Source organism: Triturus cristatus, chromosome 1_2 (assembly GCF_964204655.1).
Source record: "Triturus cristatus chromosome 1_2, aTriCri1.1, whole genome shotgun sequence".
NCBI classification, from domain to species: Eukaryota; Metazoa; Chordata; class Amphibia; order Caudata; family Salamandridae; genus Triturus; species Triturus cristatus.
The window spans coordinates 1,134,691,515-1,134,714,831 of record NC_140580.1 but is presented as its reverse complement, the minus strand read 5'-3'; the positions used below and the strand labels follow the sequence as shown (position 1 = coordinate 1,134,714,831).

At 45.5% G+C, this 23,317-nt stretch overlaps 1 protein-coding gene across 17 annotated transcripts in view; it reads right to left on the bottom strand.

Moving 5' to 3' along the window:
• The window catches only part of LOC146868823 (uncharacterized), a 467,456-nt gene that overhangs the window by 301,785 nt on the left and 142,354 nt on the right, over window positions 1-23,317 (bottom strand). Inside the window, exon 3 of one of the 17 annotated variants that reach the window (XR_014964988.1) lies at window positions 2,768-2,834. The exons of the other annotated variants lie outside the window; for them this stretch is intronic. The gene's annotated coding sequence lies outside the window, so the exon portion shown is untranslated. The remainder of the gene's footprint in view (window positions 1-2,767; window positions 2,835-23,317) is intronic. 17 annotated transcript variants of the gene reach the window in all.

The following is a 23,317-nucleotide window of genomic DNA, read 5'->3' as shown; positions in this document are numbered from 1 at the left end:
CTCCTGCGAGAGCTCTTGGCTTTGGCAATATGTTTTAAATTATGTTCCACACCTGTATGGCTGCTGTTCCGATTGCCTAAAAGTTAGTGGGGTGGATTGGGTTAGAGTAGAGTGAGGCAGATTGGTGTGGAGTAGATTGGAGTGGGTTAGACTGGAATGAAGTAGAGTGGGGTAGACTGGAGTTCTGTGGGGTGGATTAGAGTGAGGTGGGGTGTGGTGGATTGGAGTGGACTGGGGAATATTTGAGTGCAGTAGATTAGGTTGGGGTAGATTGGAGTGACGTGCGGTAGTTCGGAGTGGAGTCGGGTAGATTGGGGTGGAGTAGGATAGATTGGGTGGACTGGAGTTTAGTAGATGAGAATGGAGTAGGGTAGATTTAAGTGGAGTTTGTTAGAGTGGAATGGGGTAACATACCATAACATGTGTATTTGTAAAGAGCACGTTCACCCCTGACGGGGCATCTTGACGCTGAATAACAGATGTTTACTGTTACCCAACTCAATGGTACTCATTTTATCGACCTCAGATGGATGAAAGGCTGAGTGGACCCGCCGGTATTTGAACCTGTGACCATGAGGTTGAACATAGGCCTCTGCAGTGGATGCAGCAGTCCACTGAGCCACCAGACCCAGCACTGTTAGACTGCATTGGGGTACATTGGAGTGTGGTAGGCTGGGGTGGAGTGGGTCAGATTGGAGTGGAGTAGATTGTGGCAGATTGGAGTTGAGAGGTGTAGATTGTAGTGGGGTAGATTGGAGTGCAGTGGGGTAGACTGAAATGTAGTCGGGTATACTGGAGTTGAGCCGGGTAGACTAGAGTAGAGTGGAATGGAGTGGGGTAGACTGAGGTTGAGTAGGGTACACTGGAGAGGAGTGGGGAGGATTGGGGTGCAATGAGGTAGATTGGGGTAGATTTCCATGGAGGGGTTGATTGGAGTGGGGTGGAGTAGATTCAAGTGGGATCGGTCGGAGTAGATTAGAGTGGGGTAGATTGGTGTAGATTGGGGTGGAGTAAATTAGAGTAGAATGGGGTAGTGTGGGTGGAGTGGGGTAGATTTGGGTGGGGAAGATTGGGATAGATTGGAGTAGAGTAGATTGGAGTAGAGTGGGGTAGACTGCAGTGGGGTGGGGTAGATTGGAGTGGGGTGGATTGGTGTAGATTGGGGTGGAGTGGGGTAGACTGGAGTGGGGCAGATTAGAGTGGTGTGTAGTAGATTGGGGAAGATTGGATTGGAGTGTGGTAGATTATGATAGATTGGAGCTATGTGGAGTGGGGTAGATTGGGGTGGGTAGATTAGAGTGGGGTGTATTAGGGTAGATTAGGGTGGGGTGAAGTGGAGTGGGGTAGATTAAATTGGAGTGGGATATACTGGGGTAGATTGAAATGTGGTAGATTGGAGTGTGATCATTTGGGGAAGAGTGGAGTGGGGTAGATTGGGGTAGAGTGGAGTCGACTGGGTGAATTGCTGTGGAGTAGATTGAAGTGGAGCATGATAAAATGGAGTGGAGTGGTCTAGATTGTGATAGACTGGAGTGGGGTAGATTGCTGTAGATTGGAGTGGTGTAGATTGGGGTGGAGTGGGGTAAATTGGAGTGGAAACTGGAGTGGGGTATATTAGAGTGGAGTGTGAAAGATGGGAGTCGGGTAGATTGAGGTGGGGTGGTGTAGACTGGAGTGGCGTCAGGCATACTGGGGCAGATTGGAGGGGAGTGGGTTATATTGGGGTGGACTGGGGTAGATTGGAAGGGGTGGATTGGGATAGATTGGAGTGCAGTGGGGTAGATTGGATTGGAATGGTGTAGAATGAAGTGGAGTGGGGAAGATTGTTGTAGAGTGAGTGAAGTAGAATGGAGTGGAGTGGGGTAGATTATAGTAAATGGAGTGGAGTAGAGGTGACTGGAATAGAGTGTATTAGATTGTGGCAGACTGGAGTGAAGTGAGGTAGAGTGGAGTGAAGTTGATTGGAGAGGAGTGGAGTGGGGTAGAGTGGAGTGGAGAGGGTGAGTGGTGTGGAGTGGAGAGGTGCAGAGCGGAATAGCGTGGCATGTCGTAGTGTCAGAGTAGAGGGGAGGGAAGTGAAATGTCATTAAGTGCTGTGGAGTGTCAGAGAACGGAGTGGCATGTAGTAGAGTGGAGTGGCATGCCGCACAATGGAGAGGGGGAGGGAGTAGATTGGAGGGCCATAGAGTGAAGTAGATTGGAGTGGCGTAGTGAGGAGTATGCATGGTGTGGGAGCGAACTGCCATATCGATTGAAATGTACATTTGGAAATACATGCAGTTTTATTGCACACAAAGATGGAGATGTCATTACCTAATGTCTTGATGCGTTTTCATCGTATTGAAATGTCTGTTTCCACAACACTTCAGAAATAAAAAAAACACAAACTTAAATAGTTCCTTCCTAATTTTCCTACATTCTGGGATATCAGCACAGTTCATTTTTGTTGTGTGCTAGAAAAAAAGCTTTTTGTTTCCCAGCAGCAAGACTGTCACATAAACTCTCTTACTTTGAAATCAGAGAAAGAAGAGTGAACACCAAGCTCTCTTGGAAGTCAGAGCCTGACATTTTACCTCTGTCATTGAATGCACAGTAAATGTGACAAGATAAGAACAAGATTTAAACGACTGTTTACAGAAAACAGGCACTCCGAAGGATAAGTAAACAAGGGCTGTTCCAAAGGACGGACAAACTCAAGTTCGACAGGCTAAAACAAATAAAGCAATCCAAATAGAAACCAAGCAAATGTGAGTTACAAATCACAAACCCAATGGTCAGCAACAGGTGGAATGCATTCCCAGGGAAGCTTTCAGAATGACCAAGTAGGTTTCGACCTAAGAGGATGGAAGAGATATCAGAAACATGGGAGGCATGTAGACAGACAGTCCAGGGCCAGCTTTAGCGCTGGTAGTGACCCGTGCCACAATGTTTGTTGGTGCCCCCCAATTACCAATTACCTCCTTCGCCACTGATTCCCTGACCACCACCCTTTAACTGTGCCCCTTAAGTCTCCATAACCACTCTCTCTTGCATGTTTTTGTTTGGTTTCATTGCACCACTCATACAAGTGTAGGGTGTCAGAGCACTTTACATCACACACACATTACACAGAGACAATGAATCATACGTGTGTAATTCAGTGTATAGGAAATGTTACGTAAGACAGAGGACTCCAAGGTGTAGGAGTCGCAAGTCATACATTCTGGTAGACAGTGTAGTTTAAGAGTGCTTGGTCTGGAGAAGCATCAAATCAGAATTTAAAACTTAACATGAAAGTTGGGTGGTTGTCTTTACTAATAAGAGTTGATTTCTACCCAAATTAACCCATTTTACAACATTAGGATAATGAAAGACTGGGATAAACCCGTGACTCTTTAACCGATACCTTGCAGTTTGCCTGCAGCTCTTTGGTGACACTTAATAGCTAACTGTTCTATTTTAGGATTTTAACCTATAAACGAAAAGTAACAAAAGGATCTCTCTGACAAAAGCAGTAAACCACTGGTCTAGCTACATTACATGCACTTTGTGATCTGCATGATACACATACTTTGCTGCAGGCATATTAACCCTCTGTGCTACCTTATAGTTGAGTCAAAACTGCCACTAGACAAAACTCCAATCTCTCTCCAGGAAGAACATTAATCACCAGAGTTATTCTGACACTTTTATTGTTGCCTGAGAATTGCTGGAGGCAAAGAAGCTGCACAATTGACGCTGGAACTAGCTGAAGGCTTATCAAGGCCTCATCTGTCTACCACCAATTTGGGTGGGACTCAGCCTTGCACCTTGAGGTAACTCACCGTTCGCTTTCCTATGCTGTTCGCACTACGATTCACACAGCTTTGGAATTAGCAATGTCCACGCTTGACTCTGCTTGTGTGCAGAAACCACCTCTCTCTCATGCAAGATGAGGCGGGAACTTACACAAGGAGGAAGCAGAACTGCATATCTCCCTTGTTCCGACATCAGAAAACTGATTTTAGTTGCGTGTGTTCTTGGCCAGTAAATCATTGTGTGTCTTTGGTCTATGTAAGCCTAGCTGCAGTGCACTAGAACCGTCAATGCCGCACACACAAGAAACAAGCATTGCAAAAGATCTCGCATTTGCAAGAGTTTAAGCTATTGGCATAGTAAATGACAATCTAGCACATGCATCAACAATGCCATTTGCGATTCCTTAATAGCGAAAAATAAGGATTCGCTAATAAGGAATAGCAAAAGGCTATGCATATAGAAATCGCTTACAAAATAGCGATTTCTAAACATTCCTTAATTGCTACTCGCAAATTGCGAGTCGCAATTAAGGAATACCTCCCCATTGATTCCTATGGGCCTAGAGGCCCATAGGAATGAATGGGAGGACTTTCTCAATTTGCTAATCTCAATTAGAGAATCGCAAATTGCTCATGCTATTTCAAGGGTGCCAGGGCGTCAAAAAGACACCCTGTTGCACCCATGAAATCTGCATATGAATACATCTTGCACACACACATGCCCCAAGGGCATGTGTGTGTGTAAAATGGAACTTTGAAAAATGCACTTTAGTGCATTTTTCAAAGTTTTTGCAAATTACCATGAAGTTCAACTTCACGGTAATTTGCTCCCCCTATTAGCGAAATCGCAAATTTTTAAACTTTCATGCATTGCATTTAAGGAATCTCAATTTGGGATTCCTTAAATGCAATCGCAATTTAAGGAATCGCTATTTAGAGATTCCTTAAATAGCGATTTTTGCATTTGGGATGATGCATCCCAAATGCAAAAATACCGGTCGCAAAGGGGCAGATTCTGCTAATCTGCCCGTTTGCGAGCAGTTTTCTCGTTGATGCATGTGGCCCAATGCCTTTTATTTATCTGTTTTGATAATTAACACATAAATAAAAGGGATTGTCATTTACAAGGGCCAATTGCTCAAACTCTTGTAAGTGCGAGATCTATGTCATTTCAAACAAGCGGCCGCCATTGTCCTGGGCTACTTGGAAAGTGAATGTTGCAGGAAAGCATGTTGTGCCTGCAGTAGGAGAAACTCAATAGGGAAAATAGTGCTTACTGACTAAATAAGACGTACTGTGTAACAACAGAGGCAAAAGGGCTAGTCATAATGGGAGGTTACAAATGAAGACAAGGCGGTACTAAGGAGGGACTAACAAGCCTATTAACGAATCAGAAGCCAGCATTTACAAAGGACAATGACACAAGCCAATGAAAAATATGGGTGGAGAATGGGTGAAGCTTCAAGTCCATACTCAAATACAGCATGTCTCGCAGAACAGCACATGCACTGCCCAGGCTAAACCTAAAAAAAATACAGGGAACTTTGATCCAAACCATTTCCCTCTGACGCCTGGAATAGCTGTTTCTCTAGTGATGGATCTTGCATAGATTTGCATGCTTTTTAAGTCTAGTCTGAAACCAGTCTATGGACTACTCCTGGCACCAGGGTATTTACAAAATATGCAAACCTAAAGCATAACAATGCTCGCAAAGGAGAATTACAGGTAAATAACTTTCTTCTTCAGCACATGATCGTTCTTGGCTTCACAGGGTTGTAAAATTCTCCAGCATGCAAGATACTGAAAATGGTTCTGAATCTTTAAAAGAGTTTCTGGAGGATTGGTTCGCAGATCAATACAATTTCCGTCATGCTATATGTGAGGCCTGAGTGTTAGTGTTTACTGGAGATGCTATATGTGAGGCCTGAGTATTAGTGTTTACTGGAGATGCTATATGTGAGGCCTGAGTGTTAGTGTTTACTGGAGATGCTTTATGTGAGGCCTGAGTGTTAGTGATTACTGGAGATGCTATATGTGAGGCCTGAGTGTTAGTGTTTACTGGAGATGCCATATGTGACGCCTGAGTGTTAGTGTTTACTGGAGATGCTATATGTGAGGCCTGAGTGTCAGTGATTACTGGAGATGCTATATGTGAGGCCTGAGTGTTAGTGATTACTGGAGATGCTATATGTGAGCCCTGAGTGTTAGTGTTTACTGGAGATGCCATATGTGAGGCCTGAGTGTTAGTGTTTACTGGAGATGCTATATGTGAGGCCTGAGTGTCAGTGATTACTGGAGATGCTATATGTGAGGCCTGAGTGTTAGCGTTTACTGGAGATGATATATGTGAGGCCTGAGTGTTAGCGTTTACTGGAGATGCCATATGTGAGGCCTGAGTGTTAGTGTTTACTGGAGATGCTATATGTGAGGCCTGAGTGTTAGCGTTTACTGGAGATGCTATATGTGAGGCCTGAGTGTTAGTGATTACTGGAGATGCTATATGTGAGCCCTGAGTGTTAGTGTTTACTGGAGATGCCATATGTGAGGCCTGAGTGTTAGTGATTACTGGAGATGCTATATGTGAGGCTTGAGTGTTAGTGTTTACTGGAGATGCTATATGTGAGGCCTGAGTGTTAGTGATTACTGGAGATGCCATATGTGAGGCCTGAGTGTTAGTGGTTACTGGAGATGCTATATGTGAGGCCTGAGTGTTAGTGTTTACTGGAGATGCTATATGTGAGGCCTGAGTGTTAGTGTTTACTGGAGATGCTATATGTTAGGCCTGAGTGTTTGTGTTTACTGGAGATGCTATATGTGAGGCCTGAGTGTTAGTGTTTACTGGAGATGCTATATGTGAGGCCTGAGTGTTAGTGTTTACTGGAGATGCCATATGTGAGGCCTGAGTGTTAGTGTTTACTGGAGATGCTATATGTGAGGCCTGAGTGTTTGTGTTTACTGGAGATGCTATATGTGAGGCCTGAGTGTTAGTGTTTACTGGAGATGATATATGTGAGGCCTGAGTGTTAGTGTTTACTGGAGATGCTATATGTGAGGCCTGAGTGTTAGTGTTTACTGGAGATGCCATATGTGACGCCTGAGTGTTAGTGTTTACTGGAGATGCTATATGTGAGGCCTGAGTGTTAGTGTTTACTGGAGATGCCATATGGGAGGCCTGAGTGTTTGTGTTTACTGGAGATGCTATATGTGAGGCCTGAGTGTTAGTGTTTACTGGAGATGCCATACGTGACACCTGAGTGTTAGTGTTTACTGGAGATGCTATATGTGAGGCCTGAGTGTTAGTGTTTACTGGAGATGCTATATGTGAGGCCTGAGTGTTAGTGTTTACTGGAGATGCCATATGTGAGGCCTGAGTGTTAGTGTTTACTGGAGATGCTATATGTGAGGCCTGAGTGTTAGTGATTACTGGAGATGCTATATGTGAGGCCTGAGTGTTTGTGTTTACTGGAGATGCCATATGTGACGCCTGAGTGTTAGTGTTTACTGGAGATGCATTTGATTTACTACTGGTCTCCTGGGTGCAGTTAGATACTGAAGCAGCTCACGTAGGATGCTTTACCTTGGGGGAGCTGCTAATCTGAGCACTGAAGGCCCCTACAGGAAGTGATTGTGAGTTATACATGTACTCAGTCGTCTCCTCGTTACAAAGAAAGCATAATTTTTCCAAGCAGGTGGACGAAGAGTCAATGTCTGCTCTTGAAAAAACACACAATATTCTTGATCAATGGCTTAGAATTTGTCCTGCTTGGAGGGTCTCTGTTAGGAATCCAAAGTAAGCCAGAGTACAAGCTTTCATTAAAAGTTGGTGACATCTTCCTACTAGCAGGAAAGGGCAAATGGCGAGTACAATGTAGCAGGTGAGTGGAGGTGGAACTGTGTAACCAGAGAAGGGATCTTACTTCTCCCTCAGCTCTCCAGACTGTTAGGATTTATGAGCAGAAACCCCAGAACATAGAACATACAGATGGTCACACATCCACACAGGATGTAGTCAGACCCACGTGACATGTCTTTTACACTTTATAGTGCATAAAGTCTGCTTCACTCATACATATCAAAGATACCACAACACACTGCACGCGCGCATGCACATACACCACACATGTGCACATACACACACACACACACACACACACACAAACAGAGTGTAGGGAGTCCCGAACAGAACTTATGGATGACCAGTCTAAATTTGCTTGAGAGACCAGGATGCCCTCCGCTGGTACAGGTAAGAAAGGCCTATGCCACCCTCCACCTCTTACTCCACAGCAAACCATGAGGTGCTGATAGTCGCATCTAACAGTGCGTTGGGGCGCACTCCACGTTTGGAGTTTTTACCACTCTTCTCTGCTCTCTGCTGTAGGGGTCCTGTTATATGATATTCCACTGATTGGTGTCTCCATTTTTCATGTCCCTTCCAGCCTGAAGAAGTGTTAAGTCGTGTAGGCTGTCTACTTTTTTTCTTATGTAAAATTCCCTTCAAGATTCAAGTGGATGATACTTGGAACATCTCTACTGATTAATTAATTTGAAAAATGTTAATACTCATTGATTTTGGAAAGAATATTACTTTTTTAATCATAACATAGGGGCTTGTTGCATCCACACGGACATTGTAAAAAAGATCCTTATGTGGTTAATCTCCTCAGTGGGACCTATGTTTGTGCTTGCTACATAAAGTATCTCAGCTGGATAGCGGGTGGGTGGAAGTTTGAGCCCTGAGAAGTATTCTCTGATACTCGCCTGAATTGATACACAAAACAGGCAATCTTCTGGTCAAAGTGGACTCGGATAAGAAAGAATGGGAAGAGGCCAACGATTCCATATGAGATCAATATTATAAAACTGAACAACTACACTTTGCAGCCGCCACAAGAAGTGCTTAGAGGGAGGCGATTCCTTGGTCTGCTGTGGCAAAGTGAACTAAGAAAAAAATTATGTAGATTGTAAATATGGAGAATAATAAAGCGATATCCAATCAAGTTAAATACAATTATTATAAGAAAATATACAGCAAGAATCATAAGATCAAAAAGAAAGTTGTACTTGAGTTCTTGCCACAAAACACTCCCACAGCTTCCCCATCTGATGCAGGAGAAATTAAAGCGCCGCCTCAAGTTGAGGAAACAAAAGAAATTGTCTGCAGCCTTCCAAATGGTAAAGACCGAGAAGCAGATAGCACTTACTCGGAGGTTTATGAAATGTTTTTAAAATCCTTGTCTCCATTTAGCCCTGGTAATGCGGTTGATGGATGGGCTACTACCCCATCATCCTTTTGGAATGGGCAAACAGTCAGGTGTGTTAAACCGGGGAAGAAACCAGACAACATCAATGCCGTAGCCTGATTACATTGTTAAATGGCAACTAGGAAATAAAGGCAAAGGCGAATAAAGTTACTTACCTTCTGTAACACTTTTTCTGATAGGCTCTATCTAGCCTCAGATCACTCACCTTCTGAATATTCCCCAGACGTCAGACTGGATCTGGAAACTTTTTTGCAGTAACTCTGAAATCTGGTAGGTGGCGCCATGCTGCAACACACTGACACCGTTCCACTCTGGAAATGAGGTGCGGAACATATCTAGGCAACACTCCCGCGCGCTGATATCATGTGCTTTCGTGTGTCCATTCCTTCAGTCGCAGAGCTCCAAAAGCATATCAGTGTGACCAGTGTGCAGATTCCCAGATTTGGGATCATATTAACAGATAGAGTCCAATTTACAGAACGAGAAGAAAGGGCGGGTTGGTGCACAATCTATGGGTAGATCGAGTTTCTACCTAAAGAGCGCTGCCAAAGGTAAGTGACTTGTTCTTCTGATATAGACTTCTCGCTGCAGATTCCTCACCTTTTGAATAGATATCAAAGCATTACCTACTAGGAGGTGGGTCTGAGGCTAGACTCAAACCAGAAAGTCCAGAAAGAAGCAGGTGAAATGCCCCTCTTGGCAGTCCTGACTGTCCGGACAATAGTGCTTTGTGAACATATGGAGGGACGCTGGTAAATGTCTAGGATAGAGTCTCCATGAGCCACTGCAGAGGTAGCAACTTTGGCCCTGGTAGAATGAGCATACAACTCATCCAGAGGCTGCTTTTTATTTACTGTGCAGCAGATCTTAATGCAGAACATGATCCAGTGATAGTGTTTCTCTTCATGGCCGGCCTGGGACCACAAACCAGCCCTGGTAATTACGTCAGACCGGCCTCCGAGGGGGAGCGGTTGGGGCGGGGTCGATGTTGGTGGGAAACACTGCTGCTGCACTTTTGTTCTAGGGAGCGATTTTGCAGCATTGTTGTAAAACCAGTCCCCAGTGACACAAACGGCACCTACCGGTCCAAAACTGGCCCCCAGCCTTCTGGCCCACTGGGAAAACGCCCTGTGCCCGCTACGGCCAGTCTGGCCCTGGTTCTCTTCTGCACAGCACTGCTTTTTTTGCTCCAGAGAACCCCACAAACAGCTGATCATCCAACTGGTGTTCTCTAGTACAATAAATGTAAAAGCTCAGCCCTCTCTTGGAGTACAAGTGGTGGAGTCCCTACTTCTTACTGGAATGAGGTGGTGGATAGAAAGTCGGCAAGGTGAGGGTTTGACTGACATGGAACTGCAACACAACTTTAGCCAAGAAAGAAGCTCTTGTCCACAAAACAAGGTTGTCTGGGAAGAACATGGTGTACAGCGAGTTGATAGAAACAGCTTGAAGGTCACTCACATGATGCACCAATGTTATGGTGATGAGGAACACAGTCTTGAGGGTCAGAAGCTGCAAGTGGCTTGAAGGGAGTGCACATCAGAAAAGTAAGGACCAACTTAAGGTCCGTCTGTGGCATGGCAAAAAGGAGAGGGAGAAAACAAATGTTGTAAACCATTCAAAAAGCGCATAACAACTGGGGACTTAAACAATTAGGGTTAATTCGGAAAGCACAACAAAAGACAGAAAAGTTAAAAGGAACCCTTTAACTGTACCTAGAGCAAAGCCTTGCTGGGTCTGGGACAAAACAAATAACAAAACATCAGATAACTTGGACAAAAGGGGTCTACCTCACGGAGCCACACATTTATCAGAAAGACAGGACTGTGTAGTTTTTGTTGAAGGATGCTCGGCTGCCAACATGACATCAACCACCTCTGGAGGAAAGTCGAAGGAGCTCAGCTGCTGCCGCACAATCTCCAAGCATGAAGGTGGAGATGGCCAATTCCTGGGTGCAGAACCCTGCGGTGCTGCAGCAATAGCAATCCTCCGGAAGGGGCAGGCTGATCAGAGGAAAGATGCTCAAGCCCAAAAGTTCTGGATACCGTACTCTCCAAGCCCAATCCAGAGCCACTAGAATGACTTGGGCCCGGCCAGTCCTGATCTTCTTGACAACTTGGGGCAGGAGTGGTATCGGCAGAAAGGCATACAGAAGTCCAGAGTTTCGCTAGAGCATGAGACACCTTGGAGACTCTGGCGAGCAGAAGTGCTGACATGGCACATTCTCGGCAGTGGCGCCCTGATAGTAGCAAGGTTCTCTCTATTCACAGAAGAGACCCTGCTGTGCCTCTTGGAGTACTTCCCTAGGCAATGATGGCTGAGCTTGTTCGCCCTGGCATTCAATGATCCTGCCAAAGGTTTACCTAGGTGGTCCAACCATTTCCAGAGGTACAGGGTCTCCAGGTACAGGTTCTGTGATCCCAACCCACCCTGCTTGTTGGAGTACCATATGGCGGTGGTCCATGCGCACCTCTACCATCCTCCCCTTGATGGATGAAAACAAGGCTTTTAACACCAAGATTGATATGAAGGTCCAGAAGATCGATGTGGAGCCGGGACTCCACCAGAGACCAGGAGCTTCTAATATCCACGTCTCCCAGATGGCCACCCCAACGAAGAAGCGATGCATTGGCCACGGCTGTCAGCTATGGATGGGGGAGGGAGAGGGGTTTGTTGCTAACAAACTTTCTATCCAGTAGCCATCACTACAGATCCTTTGCAATATCCTCCAAACTCTGAACTTGGTTGGAGAGATGCCTTTGATTTTGGGCCTACTGAGACTTCAGATCCCACTGCAGTGCCTGTATATGCCGTCTGGCACGCTTGAACTGCAGGATGCAGGAGGCTATTGGTCCCAGCAGCCTCAGAGTTGACCTCACTGAAATTCAGGGCCGAGGCTGAAAGATCGGGATCACAGCCTGAGGGTCCTGAACTCTCTTCCCCTGGGGAAGGCACGAAATCAAACGGTGTTGAGAAAGGCTTGATGAAGGGAAGTGTCTGAGAAGACGTCAGGTGTGACTTTGGCATGTTGCTAGTGAACCCCAAAGAGGACAGGAGGTTCCCTGTGTTCTGGAGGTGGTTGACGACTGCCTGGGGTGAGCCCACTTTAAACAGCCATTTGAGGTAGGGGAAGACTGGCACCCCTGACCTCCAAAGTGGCTTACCCCACTGCCATCACTTTTGTGAACACCCGAGGGGCACTGGTGAGACCAAAGGGGAGAGCAGTGAACTGAAAATGCTCATGTCCCTCCATGAACCGCTGGTAGCACCCATGGGCCTGCAGGACAGTCATACAGTAGCCCCCACTTCATCTGTTAAGGAGGATGTTGCAAGGCTGCAGGATCAGCACTTTGCCAAACACATTCCTGCAATAAAGAAAAAGACCAAACTAGATCATCAATGCAGAGTTTGCTATCAGAAAGCTTAGATGCCAGAGACTATTTTATACTGTCTCCACGGTCCATCAAAGCTATTTCTGTGTTTGCCGACTTGCTTCACTTTGTTTCACGCAAAAGTAAGTTGTCGGAAACAGACAGAAGTGGAGCACTCAGATTAATAGTATTTGCCTTTAAATGGCTGTGCATGGATACATAAGTTACACGGGCCATTACTTCACTTGCTAAGCTGCCTTTCAAATTGTTCCATGTAATTTGGAAACTCTTTCTATAACTGCTCCACTAAAGATGTAACACAACATAAGACTGTTTTCTTCTTAAACTAAATTCCAGTCACGTGTTTTTGCTCATTCCCATAAGTAAGCACACATAATCCTTGCCTATATGGACTGCTAACCTCCTTCATCCTTCTTCAAAACATTGTGAGTTTGCAGCCTGCCTAGCACAAGTGAATTACATACAGTGCCCTGCACATAATGGTGTATGGGACATGCACCACATTTTGACGGATGCTCTTTCGGGAAGTTAGAAGAGTCTATTCCATTACGTTAATCCCAGTGTTAAAAAGGAGATATGCTCGCACTTTCCAAGTAATATGCCACAAGTACATCATCAGACTACCCAAACTTACTTTTGCCCCAGGAAAGAGGACGTAGTGCAGTGAGAATGTTTAAGGCCCGAGCACTAAGCTCAGCCAAACAAGTGGGGTACTGTTTTTATCAGAAGAGTGAGACACTGTGTGGTAGAAATTCTGCAGATTCTCACAAAAACTTCTAGTTTCCATCACAAAAAAGAAAGGAACATGCATGATTTTATCCTAAGTTTGAGATTTGCAGGGCATTGTGGGTAGAAAAAGTTTATGCAATCCATCCTAGTCAGAGAATCCTTGGACTACCGTGGGAGTCTAGTTTTCACAAAGTTCTGGGTTACGTAGGTTTTCCTGGATGGCGGACGAGCCGAGGTCCATTGCCGAAACAGGTAATTTTCTGGCAGGATATGTTGATGCCTCCACATTACATTTTGGGACCTTTCATGACTCATGCCCTATGCCCAGCCAGATAACTGGGGTATTGTTTTTATTGGGGAAAGTGTGAGAGTGCTGGGTGGTAGGACTTTAGTGAGTCCTTTCAGATACCAGACATTTTCATCACAGAAATGTGAGGATAATTTGTAAGATGAAACAATTTTTGGGGTTTGCATGGCACTGTGGGTAAGGGAAGCTCATTGACAACCCTGTACTTCGCTCGTTCTGGTTTTCAGAAGTGTCTAGGTGTAGTAGGTTTTCCTGAGCAGAGGCCTTAATTCCACACCTATCCTCATCACTAAGTCATTTTTTGCCAGGAAATATTATTGTTTCCAAGTTGCATTTGGGGTGTTGTTTTGAGCGCAGGTGCTAGGCTCAGCCAGAAAAATGGAGTACAGTGTTTATCAGAAAAAAGTACGGGAACGCTGGGTGGTCGTAATTTTGTGGACGTCCACAGATTCCGAAGTCTCTGCCACAGAAACGTGAGGAAAATATGCGATTTTAGCCAAACCCTAGACTTCCTTGGGTGTCACATTTTCACAAAATCTGAGTTTGGTAGCTTTTCTTTGGTGGTGGCCAAGCCTGGGGCTAAATTCTAAAGCTACCCCCATTGCCAAAACAAACAAATAATTTCTTTGGCAGAAAATATTGATGTCTCCATGTTGTGTTTCTGGGCCTTTTGAATTGTGGGTTCAAAGCCAAGCAATGAACACCACACAACACAAACCACCCTGGACTCCCCTGGCTGTCTAGTTTTTAGAAAAGTCTGGTGTGGGTATTTTTATTTGAGTGGTGGCCAAGCCAGGGCCTAAATTCTGAAGCTAACCCCATCACCAAAACAAGTAATGTTTGTGGTAGTACATGTCGATGTTTCAACGTTGCATATTGGGGTCTTTCGTGTCCTGGGCCTTAAGTGGGATGGGTATTCCCAGACGTGGGACCCGTGCTCACTACGCCACTGGAGTCAAGCTATCCTGGCTGATGACGGCTGATAGCCAGAAACCGGTCCTAGGATGCTTGATTCCGGTCCAGGGAAGACATGGCTTGGCAGTTCGGGCTGGACTGTTCCCATGAGGCACAGGGTCAAGACTGATTTGCATATGGCCATGTCTGAACTGGGGTGGCGTAGTGGGCAAAAAAACGATGGATTTAACCCAGATCTCTTGACTGGGGGAGAATGTCTGCATTGTCAGCATTCCGTCCATCATTTGTTTGTTGTAACGCTTTTCGCCCTAAGTGGGATGGGTATTCCCAGACGTGGGACCCGTGCTCACTACGCCACTGGAGTCAAGCTATCCTGGCTGATGACGGCTGATAGCCAGAAACCGGTCCTAGGATGCTTGATTCCGGTCCAGGGAAGACATGGCTTGGCAGTTCGGGCTGGACTGTTCCCATGAGGCACAGGGTCAAGACTGATTTGCATATGGCCATGTCTGAACTGGGGTGGCGTAGTGGGCAAAAAAACGATGGATTTAACCCAGATCTCTTGACTGGGGGAGAATGTCTGCATTGTCAGCATTCCGTCCATCATTTGTTTGTTGCTCGGCGCAAGTTACAGCCAGACAAGTGGAGTACTGTTTATGTTGGGAGAAATATGATAATCCTGGGTGGTACAAATGTTGTGTATTCCTGCATATTTTCAAATGTTTTGTCACAGACATGTGAAGAAATGTGTGATAGCCAATGTTTGAGGTTTGCAAGTGTCAGTGGTAAAGAAAAGCTCATAGGATCAACCCACGTCAGACCACCAAAGACACCCCTTAGTGTCCAGTTTTCAGAAATGTCTGGAATTGGTAGGTTTCCTTGCATGTCAATAAAGCCAGGACCTAAATTCTGCAGCTACTCCATCACTAAAACAGGTCGTTTTTTTGGCAGGAAATGTTGATGCCTCCATTTTATGTTTTAGGGCCTTTCGTGTCATATGCTATAGGCTTAGCCAGACAAGTGGGGTACTGTGTTCATCGGGAGAAGTGTGGGAACCCTGGGTGGGATGAATTTTGGGGATCCCCACAGATTTCAGAAGTCTGTGTCACAGAAATGTAATGAAAATATGTGATTTTAGCCAAAGATTGCAGTGTGTGAGACATTGTGGGTAAGAAAAGGTCTTGGGATCCACGAAAGTCTGACCACCATATACCCTCCTGGGAGTTTAGTTTTCACAAAAGTCTGGGTTTGGTAGGTTTTCCTGGGTGGCGACTGAACCCAGGCCCAAATTTTGCAGGTGCCCCCATCTCCAGAAGAAGGTTCTTTTTTGGCAGGAAAAGTTGAGGTTTCCATGTTGCACTGTAGGGTCTTTCGTGTTACAGGCAAAAGGCTCAGCCGGACAAGTGGGCTAACGTTTTTATCGGATGAAGTGTGGGAACACAGGGTGGAAGGAATTATTAAATCCTTGCTTATTCCGGAGGTTTCTTTCGCAGACATATAAGGAAAATGTTTGGTTTTAGCTAAGGTTTGAAATTTTCAGGGAACTGTTGGTAAGAAAAAGTAATGGGATCCACACAGATCAGACCACCCTGGACTCCAATGGGTGTTTACTCTCCAGAAATATCTGGGTTTGGAGGTTTCCTGAATGGCGTCCGAGCCACAGCACAAATCCACAGCTGCCTCCATCGCCAAATCATATTTTTGACAGTAAATATACCTGTCTTCATATTCTCTTTCAGGGCCTTTTTCTGTCGCGGGCTAGGTCCAGCCTCACAAGTGGACCACTTCCATTGGATCAAGTTTGGAGACAGAGGGGGATGTAGGCAGATTTGACCCAAGGGAAATATTTGGATTCGGTCATGTTGATGTCCCCGAGTGGTTTCTACACTCACTTTCCACAACACTTATTATCTTTTGTATGGAGGAAGATTTGTAATCACAGATGACCATTGTGAGTGGCCTCTCTTTGAGTTTGGGAATACCGCCCTGAGGAAAGGATGCTTATGTATGGGTCTACAATGTAAACATTTTTAACACTGTAGGCGGCACTGGGGAGAGGACTGGGGTTTCCTGCTCATTCCCTACTTTCAAGTATTTTGCCTTTGGGTACATTCTGGTATCAAGGTGAGTGGTCAATGGATTTCTGTGCACCGACACGTGTGAGGACAGACGTATGAAGTGGTCACAAAGAAGTGTGACAATCCACTGGAAAAATAACCGATGATAATGGGATGAGTCTCTGCATATGTGCTTGGCTAAACCAGAATCATGATTACATGCCTCAGATCAAACACCCCAGGTTTTGAGTTGTTTTAGCAAGAGTGTGGTTCGATTGTGTTTAAAAGTCGATGAATGATGGAATTTTCATGTTTTATATTTCTTTCTGTGGGGTGAAGTTGGGCGTGAGCTTTTTTTAAAACAAATATCTTCTTAAACATGAAATTGCTATGCATTTTGTACATTGCAGGAGCAATTTCAGCAATAAGTAGCATATTTCTTGACTACAGTATTGAAGTAAATAAAATGCATTAATGTATGGTGATATGAATTTCTTGGTGTTGTGCTTTGCACTATCTCTTTGGTTACTGAATATCTGGAACTGCGTACCAGTACAACAGAAATTTAAGGTAGCCAGGTGTTTCTCCTACTTCAATATGTACCCCCCTGTCCTGGAACACTATTCATTTTTTCAGGGGACCCTTTGTTTTTTTATTTAACACAGCTTAGGATATCATTTGTTCCTATCAATTTAATGTATCTCCATTATTGACTTCCACATGCGAGCCTGTGTACAAGAAAGAACACAATTGCAAAGCACCCTCTCAACCATGATGGTACGAGTAACCCCAAATTCATAGCAAATAAATACTATTCCAATAAAGCCTTTTCCCATCGGAAGAACTGACGTGAAATGGCTGGTGGAAAGGGGAATCGTAATCCCCACAGCGGTGCCTGTGAAGGTACCGCCTCAATTGTGGGGAATGCGATCCAACCGACCGCCGGATGGGCTCCTTGAGCCCGTCAGAAGCTGTTTTATAGTTTCATGGCACCCTACCTCTGGGGCACCGAGGGGAGACCTTAGGGGTGACATATGTAAAAACAAGGTAGATTAATAAATTGGAAGTACCTTTAAATCCAAAGTCAAATTTACATATCATTTTAATGTAAAAGCAGCCTTCAAGGCAGGGCTGGCTATCAAAATGACAGCAGGCACCACAGTAGCTCACACTCCAGTGCAGGAACTCTACCGGGCCTCTAAAACTCCCTGCCCTATTATATACTAGGAATTTATAGGTAGTTTGAATCCGCCTGGCTTTATTATCTACTAGGGCCTTGCAGGGGTCTGTCATTCGTAATTGTAATTATACCAAATTACCATGTACCTTTAACACAGATCTCAGGCCCTGGATCTGGTTAACAGAGCCCAGGGCACAGAGACAGAGTCACAAAGCCAGCACTGAGTGGTCAAAATGGGGGCAAAAAGTGGGGGACACTGCAAAAAGGTCCTGATTTCTCAAATTTCCTAGAAAAATAAAAGAAACCAATTAATTTTTGGCTTTTTTCTCGGTTCCTTCATTGGAAATCTACAAACTCGGGGTACCTTTAGAATCCCTGAGATGAGGGAAAGAAGGAAATTCATTTGGTGTGGACACCTTCTGTGAAAGAAACATCTGAAGGCTTAACTGCAAAGTGCCCCTAACATCAAAGAAGGACTTAGCACTTGGGAGGAAAAGCCTCAGCAGCTAAGGGGTTAAAGCCAAGTTCCACGTAAGGAGTTGTGCAGAGCACATTCTTTTCTTTTCATCTGGCCATGTCTTTATTTACTCTGCCCTAAAGAGTGTTCATTGTGCCAGCATGCAGTTGTGCACTTAACTTTTTTCAGCATATTTATGTCATATTCCCTTTGGAAGCAACCCCGATAACCACTCTGGGATGATGAACCGAAAACGGTGTTCACCTAAACCGAGACGCTGAGACTCTGTGGCGGCTTGAAGGGCTCTCCCTTTCATCACAGTGCAGAGGAGTCCGTGGTGTTTGACAGCTCTCAGGAGATACGATCCCGTTAGGCACCAAGGAACAACATCCCCTCGAGTGCTCTGCCCTTCTGGCTTTCAGGATGCTGTTTCTTTTGTCCGTTTGCCAGGTTCTGCCGGATAACATTTTTACCCCACCCTTGGTAGGAGCGAAGGCTCGCGCCCCTGGATGCTGTGGCCGTGATGCACAGAACAGCAGAGTCTATCCATCCTCGCGGGCTCGCCAGTCCCCAGCGATGCGTGACGTTCCAGAACATTTCCCACAAAGAGTGAACGGTCTCGACTCGCCGGATGCACCCTGCACCCACTAATGAACTCTTCCCGCAATTAAAGCGGATCTGGTATGTCTCCACATTTGATATACAGCGTGCTGGCACTTCGTGGCGCTTTGCAAGAAAAGCATGTTGAGCTGATGTCAAGTTTCGTTCCTGGTGATGGCTGACAACCCTCTGGTACCTCCCTAGCGTAAGAAATGTTTCCTTGGGTGTGGAGACAAGGCAGGGTCCTGGCGTGGAGTCATCACAGCACGTAGGAACTTGCTAGCATTAGAAGGCTTGGCATATGGTTTGGTCCCATTAGGAACGTGAACTGGTCCCGCCGATGCATCTGACATCGCTACGGTTTTCATACATGCCAGGTTTCAGATTCCAGCAAGAAAAGCGAGTGCCTCGTTTGATCCTATGGCTTCTGGCATCCAGGGCAGCAACATGGGTTGGTGGTACGCCTACATGAAAGTGCACACAAAGTGAACACGCCGTGAAAAGCAGAGAAGGGCAGTTCAAGTCAAAAACATACATGATTTTCACGATGCCCTCTGTTTTACTGTGATCCCATATCACATACACACCCACATACTGTGAGCCAAAACCCCATCTGGTTTCCAACATTGATAAAATGCGTGATCTCCCAGCTGAGCATCCAGGGTGCACCCGAGAGCGGCAGGTTCGCTCTCCTACCCAGGAGGTGACACCTGTAAGGTTTGCATAACATCATGTACAGTCTTGATAACATTGCCCTGCAGTTGCCCGGACCTCCTGGCTTTGTTGGCAAAGGGCCACTTCGAAGAGATGTGTAAACACCTGTCAAAAGGGCGACAGACTGTGGTAATCCGTGCAGGATTAAGACACGGGGGTGTCGCTCTACTGCTGAGTGATCGGTAGAGCATCCCTGGGTTCACTTCCTCGTGAGGCCCGATACCTGCGTGACTGTCAGCAAAGCTGAGGAGCGGTGAACAGAGACTGTTAGCCCCGCTCCCCAGCCTTTTAAGCCTTCATGGCAGGCAAGCCAGTTCCGACCTAGCGTATCAGAAAATGGATGTGGAGTGTAGCTGAAAGAACAAAAAGACCAAGCGCTACATGCTGGAAAGCGAAAGGGACAGCCTGTTTAAGTGTGGCAGGAGGCTTGTTTTTTATTTATTAAATAAGTCGAATAACAGCGCACAGTCTTTTCAGAGCGAGGGCAATGAGGTGAGCGGTGACAGGACTTCTCTGAGCCGCCGAACCCTCCCTCGCTGCATGTGCTAGCAATAACCAACGACCACGGCTGTGCACCCACTGTAAATATAGTTTTTAAGAATGCCTTTTACTACATTTCCTTCACACACAAGTAACATTTTTATTCACGTTCAGCTGCCGCTTCTTTGAATTTCTGACTTCAGCAGATAATAGAACCAAGGCAGATGTAGACGAGGGAAAAACAGTTTTCTTTTTAAACTGGAATGCATGCGAGCGTAGGTTTTTGGTTGTGTTGAAAGTCACCCTTCAGCATCCTCCGCACAGTCATAAGAGGAGTCAGGGAAGGGCAGACACCGGGGGTTATGTTTTCATTCATGTCCTCTCATCCGAACCAGTTTGTTTTGAGACCAAAGTGAAGCAATGCATTTATCTGTAACATGGTTTCATACAGGTGCGACCGATCTGGTGCATAGATGAATGCGCACACGGAGCCGCATCATGGGTTTTGGAATACGCGACACCGGGCTTGCTCTGCCTGGAGGGATGGTAGTAATGTGTCATGGCCGTAGGAGGGGGGGGGGGGGGGGGGGGGTGCATGGCGCTCAGCGGCTGCTAATGCCCGCTGCTGCCCTTAATGATTTCACTCAAAGCAAAGTGGCGGCATCGCTCCCAGCAACATCGTAAACAAGCATTTGCAATGCAATAGGTCTCGCTTTTACACGAGTTTAAGCTATTGGCATTCTAAATGACAATGCTTTTTACATCTGTTTTAAAAACAAAAATAAAAGGCATTGTTATTTGCAATGTCAATAGCTCAAACTCGCGTAAATGCGAGACCTACTGCATTGCAAATGCTTGTTTTTTTAACCAATGCCTAAATAGCATCGGCAGAAAACACTGGCGAGACGTATGTGCTTTGCCAATATTTGCTTCTTACTGCAGTCAGAAAGGAAATGGCAGATGCGTGCAAAAGAAGAAAAAAAATTGCTGAGGCATGAAAAATCAAACCCATCACCCGATCGCCTGCGTGCACCAAGGTCTGTGGTGTCAACTATAAGAGTCGATTGACGGAGAAAGAAAGCAGCTCAATACCGGGCCTGAGCAGAGGAAAGGCAGGCTCTTTCATTGTGCTGGCAATCAACGCAGAAAAAAAGAAGACTAATAACACCAGCAGCTAGCCCCCAGAGAGGGCAAGGGGAGCAGACAAGCTTCTCGTGAAGAAGCACGTGCTGACGAGTCATCTTTGCTATAGAAACAGCAGCCCGGAAGATATGACCAAATGGGCGGTGCTTCATTCGTTAAAAAAACACGCACAGAGAGCCCAATAATTCCTGTAGAAGCCTGATACCAGTGCTGTTGAGTGCTGGGTTTGCTGAATACCTGAACTCTCTACTTTTGATTCAACCGCATGCAACTTTCTTCAGTCACCCCCCTTTGCTGCTTCTCACGCCTGCAGGTTCCTTTGTATCCCTGCGTTTTCCCTTTGTCGCTCTGTTTTATTGATAGAGTTGCTGCAGCCTCTGGTTTCATTGTATATATGCACGTCAGGTATCTTCAGTTTTCGAGCTAAGTTGTCTCTAGGCTACTATAGGCAGTATACCACACAAGAATCAACCCAACATTGTAAACAAGCTGTCGCCATTGTGAGGGAAGTGGGATAAGGGAGGGGGTGGCAAATGGTGAGCACTTTCGCGGCAGCTTTGATGTTCTCATCAAAGCGGCCGCGAAATGAGCTTTTGTAAACTGGCGATTTGAAAGTGCAAACTAGTGCTTTCAGGCTGCCAAATGGTGCGCGCGCCCGGCGCACATGCACTGTATTTGGAGGCCTGAAAAGCACTAGTTTGCACCTCCAGATCCCCCTTTTACAAAAGCTCTCGCGAGAGCAGTGCTAAAGCGCTGGCTCACGCGAGACCTAAAAAGAGAAGCAACCCTTTGACCGTGACCGCTCCTGTGACTGCTTGCATTAGAGAATCATGCCAGAAGGCTTCCTAGTGACTGGAAATCGTGCTAGAGGATGCCAATTCTCACTCGCCAGCTCACCTATTGGAGGCTTGGATTGTTCCTGTTATCATCATGTTGATCGAAAAGGGAAAACATTTCTGCCATGAGGCGATTAATGGAATTTTGCTGGTACTCGCCACTAAATTTCTCCAATTCCGCAAGAGGAATAAAAAATTCCATCCGGCCCTGAGTAGTAGCACCAATGTCTATCAGGGATGAAATCATTGGCAGAGTCAATATTTTCTCTCTATTATCCAACACTAATGTCTTTGGGTGAAATGACGCCGGAGAGAAATATTAGTACATGGGCTTCAAGTTTTTTTTCGGTGAATAGAGTTATAATATGGTAGGTGAGGGTCATAAGGAGCAGGTGAGGTTAATAAAGGGTAGATGCGGTTTGTATGGAAGAGATGAGGTGAGGTTCATAAGAAGTAAATGAGGGTCCTGAGGAAAAGATGAGGTTAATGTGGAAGAGGTGAGTCTTTTTAGGCGTAGGTGGACTTCATAAAGAGCAGCTGACCTTCATAAGGAGCAGCTGAGGTCATAAAGCATAGATGAGGATTGTACGGAAGAGGTGAGGTTTGCGAGGGGTAAGTGAACTTCATAAAGAGACAGTGAGGTTTGTGTAGAGTGTATGAAGTTTGTTAGGAGGAGGAAAAGTTTGTAGGGAGTGAGTGAAGTTCTTAAAGAGCAGATGACGTTCATAACCAGTGGGTGAGCTTTGTATGAAAATGTGAGGTTTGCAATGAGTATGTGAGGCTCATAATGTGTAGATGGGGTTCATAAGAGGTAAGAATGGTTGTAAGGAGTATCTAAGGCTCATAATGTGTAGATGGGGTTCATAAGACCGCTAGAATACAGGAGATGAGGAGTGGATGTGTGAGAAATTTGTGTAATTTGTTTTGGGTAATTATGTAAAATTCTGTAAAAATGACATGAAATGCTAAACCGGAATTTAGGGCTATATTTTAGCGCAAATAGTGTCCTTACGCCCCTTTTGGACAGGAGAATGCATACCGCACTTTAAAAAATCGCACAAAAGCAAGTGCCATAAAGAGATCGAATAAAGCTGTGTGACTGACTGACAAGTGTCATAAACAGCAGCCACTCACATGCTGGTCGTTCGCATTTTTCACATTTTCTCGCGCCGAATTTTTACCGTGATTGTGTCTTAATTAGGCCACGTGTCATATTAGTGTCAATCCGGGAATTTCACATAATGAGCATAATGCAATAGTTCTGAAATTATGAAAAATGTCCCTGGTGCAATAGAAATGTGACCAGGGCCTAATATAGGGTTGAATGGGCCCATTGGCAAGATCTGTGTCTAGGCCTTTGGGGAAAGCTGGGTGATCGCCGCAACCGTTCTTTAAAGCGTGTCCCTTTATCCTTGCTCCGGCTTCCGGTAGGAAATGGCAAAGGTATTGCAAGTGTGTGGATGTCTTGTC